Here is a 6,000-nt window from a genome sequence, read left to right as displayed (position 1 = left end):
TCATTTTTTTGGTCTCAAAAATTTATTATTTATTAAAAACTCTTGCAAATCTCAAAAGTTACTCGACTTGAAAGATGATATCGAGCAAGCAAATAATTAGCAAGCTAAAGAACTCACTTCAACTAATGTCTCCTGGAACACTTACATTTATAGCGAAAAATTGAAAAAAAAACAAATAAAAATAATTTTTTTGGTCCCAAAAATTTATTTTTTATTAAAAAATCTTGCAAATGTCAAAAGTGATTCGTCTTGAAAGATGAAATCGAGCAGGCAAATAATCAGCAAGCCAAAGAACTTATTTTAAATTACGTCTCCTGGGAAACTTACATTTTAAGTGAAAAATTGAAAAAAAGACAAATAAAAATCATTTTTTTGGTCCCACAAATTTATTTTTCATTAAAAACTCTTGCAAATATCAAAAGTGATTCGTCTTGAGAGATAAAATCGAGCAGGCAAATAATCAGCAAGCCAAAGAACTTATTTGAACTAATGTCTCCTGGAACACTTACTTTTTTAGCGAAAAATTGAAAAAAAAAAAACAAATAAAAATAATTTTTTTGGTCCCAAAAATTTATTTTTTATTAAAAAATCTTGCAAATGTCAAAAGTGACTCGTCTTGAGAGTCCTACGTCAGAGTCACTAATGGCGAATTTATTGTTCTTTTCACTTTTGCGGCATGTTAATTTAAATTCCAATTCCATTTCGATTCTTCTCTGAAATTCCGTTCTTCAATGAAGGGCTCGAACCACCGCCAGATCAACTCAATTTCAGCTACACTCTGAGTCTGGTGCAAATCACCAGTTATATAACACATTCGGTTCCGATTTGGTGCGGGGAAATGTTTCTCCCATCAATGATGGCATTCTCCTCTGTTTTAAAAAAATGCAATCAATTAGAAGAAATGCTTATGAAATTGGAAAATCTGACAGGATGAAGGTAAGATCCGATGAGAAAAATTAAAAATTTAAACACTTAAGAAAAAATTATGAAAAGCTTACTTTGCAGAAGAGACAATTCGCCATCATTTCGTTCCAATTGTTCTAGGGTACGTGCTTCGCCCAGGATTGAAAACCAAGGACAACGCATTTTTCGCATTTGACAACCTCGCGTGCCACGAATAGGTAGTGCTTCATTTTTGGAAAATTGTTGATGCAATGATGAAAATTGTCCCTACATTGTTTTCTTTATACAATTTTCCTATGATCAATTAATTCGGCAGCTTCATGAAACTTTTATACTGATGCTGAAAATTTTTTTGTTATTTAAATAAAAATAAGAAAAGAATATTTTAATAGAATAAAAACAAATTCCAGCGTTCTACAATTTATTATTAAAAAATTATTATTTACAGATTAAATTTTACTACTTTTGAGGAAAAATTTTCGAATTTTTATTAAAGAAATTTTTTTCAAAAATAGTGAAAGCTAATTTAAAAATAGCAATTTCTAATAGAGCAATTTAATTATTAATTTAATTTCATTCTAATAGTAATTTTTATTTTTTTATCAAAACAGATTTAATTTAATTTTCCGTATATCAAAAAAATTTCTCAATGAAAAAGAGAAACATTATTGATTAGTGTAAAACACGAGAAATTGATTCTTATTTTTAAAAAAAGATAAAAATATTCAATGCAGAAAAAGTTATAAAAATTTATTTAATAAAAATTTTCATTCTATTATTTTTAAAGGTTATGAATTGAAAAAAAAATTTCCTAGTTTATATTTATATTTTTTTAATAACTAATTATTTGATTTGTTTCCATATTTAAATTATTTATTGAATCAATGAATTAAAAGAAGCTTTATGTAAAATTCTTATTTTTTTTAACATAACCACTTTTTAGATTTGTTTTTTTATTACAAAACATTTTTTTTACTTACCAATATAAAAATATTTCTCACCTCACTTTAATCACTAACTTTTTTTCACCATTCATTACCATTTTTTAAAAATTTTAATGTATTTTTAACTTTAATGTAATGGTAAACATTAAACTGTTTAATGTTTACAACGATGACCAACGATGACATCAAAACACACGTCAATTTTTTAGGCATGGGATATAGAAACTCAAGTTTGACAATAAATTATCATTTTTCTGCAGCAACTTCAGGGGGAAGGCATTCGTACGTTCTACTGTACATTCCATACAAATGGACCCACCCTCGAGCCTTGAGGAGCCCCACGCTGCATCTCTTCCCTGAGAGTGCAGGTGTCTCCCTCATATATAACCCACCTGTCGCTAAGATAATTATCCATTATCCGCAACAAGTAGGGCGGCATGTTTTTCTTTTCCATCGACTCGATGAGATCTTTCCATCTTGCGGAATTAAACGCGTTGCGTATGTCAATTGCTACCAACGCGCAGAAGCTCTTCTTTTTCCCAGGTCCCAATTTGTTTTTTCCTGCTTTGGCTATGTCCACAACTGCCTGGATGGCATTAACTGTGGACTTGCCTTTACGGAAACCAAATTGGTAATCGGATAGACGATTCTCTTCGGTCAAGTGGCCCTGCATGCTCTGGAGAACCATATCCTCTAGAAGTTTACCCATCGTATCTAGCAGGCATATAGGCCTGTACGATGAAACCTTATCTAGAGGTTTTTCACCTTTCCTTAGGAGGACTAACCTCTGTCGCTTCCAGTCGCGGAAGAACTCTCCTCTCTCAAGGCAAAGATTGAAGCATCGAAGCAGAATCTGGGGTGAAGTGTCGATTACCAACTTTAGGATCTCGTTACTTATCACATCGATTCCAGGCGCCTTGCCTGTTTTTAATTTTTTGCCTGCTTTTTTCAGTTCACTAAGTGTGAAGAGTTCTTCCTCTTCGACTTTGCAAAAACTCCAGTCCCTTCTAAGGTATGGTTCTGCAGGAGGAAACAAAGAACTTATTATCTTTCTGACCCAATCGGGATTGTCCAGGCCGGGGGTCTTTTGCCTCGTCACTAATTTCTTAGTTACGATTTTAAAAGCCAGACCCCATGGGTCCTTATCGACCTCCTCGATTAGGTCCTTCCAGCTACGGCGTCGCGACTTGCGGATCTCTTTCTTGAGGTCCTTTTTCGCCTCCTTGAAAGCCTCTTTCAGCAAGGGATCTCCCTTAGAACGGGTATATGTCCTTCTTGCTTTGAGGCATTCCTTTCTCAAGGAGGACAGTTTTTCTGACCACCAGTGCAAGGATTTTTTCCTTGGAAAGGCGCCTTTGCGACGTGGCATCGACGCATTGCAAGCGGTGACGATTATATTTCGCACCGCTCGCACCTCTCCATTTAGACTTTTCGGCCTTCTCACCCAACCAGAATCCTCAATTAAGATATATTCTTTTAGGGACCGGCTGAACTTCTCCTTGTCGAGTTTCTTAATGTTCCACGAGAAGGTTTTGCGACTAGGAGCTTCCTGTCTCTTTCCTCCTCGTGTGTCTCCCATTGAGACTGAGAACTCAATGTACTGGTGGTCACTTGCTGTATATTCCTCAGAGACCCGCCAGTCGCTTATGCGGCTAAATATATTAGACGATGCTATCGTTAGATCTATTATCGATCCGATCGCACCTCGTCTAAACGTCCATGTTTTTCCCCGGTTTACAACTAATAAATCGTTCTTGGAGATCATTTCTCCAATCAGAATTCCTCTCTTGTCGAGCCTCGTCTCACCCCACTCTGGCGACTTTGCATTAAAATCGCCAGTGATGATGACATCCAGCTTGGATTCTATGAGGCTCGATTCTAGGTCTTCTATATTGGCTTCGAAGGTGGTCAGCGGGTCGTTGGGTGAGAAGTAGCAGCTATACATACGTATGTTAGCCACCTCTATCCACACAAACCCGCTGCTTGTCTCCAAGAACTTGTCAACCCGCAATTCTGGGTTGCACAGCTTGATGGCGGCTCTCTTCGCCTTATCCTGATACCAAGGTGCGAGGTCGCTTCCTTGATACTGCTCACTGCAGAACAGGATATCCACCTCATTTTCCCTAGCTGTTTGCATCAGGAGCACCTGTGCATCCTTACTTGTATGCAGGTTGACTTGAAGGAGCTTTAAGGATTTGCCCTTTTAAGTTTCTCCAGTTCCTCCTTGTAAACCGGGCAGGAAATTCTTCCAGGGATATGGTTGACTTCCGTTTTTCCCAAATCTGTACACGTTATGCACTTTGGCTTGTCATTAGTACACTTTTTGGAGAAGTGTCCCGCTTCGCCGCATCTCCGACAGTTTTTTGTTCTGTCGGGGCCCTTGCAAATTCGGGTCACGTGTCCATAGGCTAGGCACTTTTGACATCTTGTCACTTCTAAGTGCGTTCGGATGGATGCATTTATCCAGCCAATACGCACTTTGCCCAGCTTAAGCAGACTCTCGCTGTCCGTTTCATTCAAGCGTACTAGTGCCACTTTCGTACCACCAAAACGTGTCAGAAGTCGGCAAGTCACCTCTAATTCGGGCTTTTGCAACTTCTGCTTTAAGACGGTTAAAACGTCCTCCTCTAAAGTTGTTTCGACAAGATCCCGAATTTCGAGGGTCTTTTTACTGACAAGAGCCGTAACCTCGGCCTTGTCCAGAAGAACGGAGGTAAGATTCTGAGCGAACTTTGAAGTTTCACCCCCCTTTTTCACAACAACAAGAACTTCTTTTTTAAGAGTTCTCCTAATTTTCACAATCTCTGTTCCAGTTTCCTCTGGCTTTACCGAAGTTGTTGCCAGTTTTATGAGATCATGGTAGGTCTCTGGATTCCGGGCCACAATTTTTATTGCCTCCGTTGTTCTAATTTTGGGGGGGCGCTTCTGAAGTCGCTCCCTCTCCTCCGCTTTCTTCAAGGCCTTTTTCTTACGGGCCTCCCGTTTCCTATTGGAGACAGTTTCAAAGTCTTTTTCGTTTTCAGGCTTATTTGCCACAGTTGCCTCCGAATAAGAAGCAACCCTGGCCGAAGCAGCCTTACTCACCTCCGTCTCCATAACAGTAGGGTTTGCCTTGGTCTCCTTGCTCTTAACCCTCTTACCCTTGGGAGTGGTCACAGAAGAATCAGTCTCCGGACCTTCAAACTCTCTAGGGCGCTTCCTTGGGTCGATGGACTTGCTCTCGCTGGATGTGGCGTGCGACATCGATCTAGGAGTTTCAGGATTCGACCTTGGTTTGCTTGGGCTAATGAAGGGCTTAGGTATAAATCGCAGGTTTCTGCAAAGCACCTCGTGCACCTTCTCCATTGCCACCATTCCATCCTTAACATCCTTGCTAATGTTTTTTTGCTTTTTGCAAGCACGCCACATACTATCCAGTATTATTGGGATCAGATCGACCTGTTCTAAAACATTTTCTTCGAATCTGCTAAGTCCCACATCCTCAGAATTTTTTATTTGGCTCCCTCCAAAATCCTTGGAGCCGTCTGCACCGACTACCGGGGCTTGAACCCGATCAGAATCGGTGACGGGATTACCCTCATTTGAGGTACCCGCTTGGAGTAATTTATTTGAATCTTTATCCATTTCATTCATTTTTTTTTGGTTTTAGAATCAGGGAACCACCCTGTTGGTTGCCCTTTAGTGAAAAGCCCCGCCACCACGGCAAGGTCTACCGAACATATCCATGATGTCAATCATGTCTGGCAGTGGATAAGCATCAACTTCTCCCAGCACATCAAAGACATCGATGATGTTCGGTAGTGGACAACCATCGGCGGGGATTATTATTCTTATTATTATTATTATTATTATTATTATTATTATTATTATTATTATTATTATTATTATTATTATTATTATTATTATTATTATTATTATTATTATTATTATTATTATTATTATTATTATTATTATTATTATTATTATTATTATTATATTATTATTATTATTATTATTATTATTATTATTATTATTATTATTATTATTATTATTATTATTATTATTATTATTATTATTATTATTATTATTATTATTATTATTATTATTATTATTATTATTATTATTATTATTATTATTATTATTATTATTATTATTATTATTATTATTATTATTA

The 6,000-nt window shown here is 37.1% G+C and overlaps 1 long non-coding RNA gene across 1 annotated transcript; it reads right to left on the bottom strand.

Annotated features, from left to right (window-relative positions):
* Positions 1-356: 356 nt before the first annotated feature.
* LOC122499643 lies at positions 357-2,139 on the bottom strand. Its single transcript, XR_006301353.1, has 3 exons — positions 1,884-2,139; positions 999-1,243; positions 357-869 (listed from the first exon to the last, which is right to left on the bottom strand). It is a non-coding gene; the product is annotated as an uncharacterized LOC122499643 (long non-coding RNA).
* Between the last annotated feature and the right edge of the window lie 3,861 nt (positions 2,140-6,000).

Source organism: Leptopilina heterotoma, unplaced genomic scaffold, assembly GCF_015476425.1.
Source record: "Leptopilina heterotoma isolate Lh14 unplaced genomic scaffold, ASM1547642v1 Lhet_17, whole genome shotgun sequence".
NCBI classification, from domain to species: Eukaryota; Metazoa; Arthropoda; class Insecta; order Hymenoptera; family Figitidae; genus Leptopilina; species Leptopilina heterotoma.
Note: the sequence above shows the minus strand (reverse complement) of the source record. Positions and strands in the feature narration are given on the sequence as shown.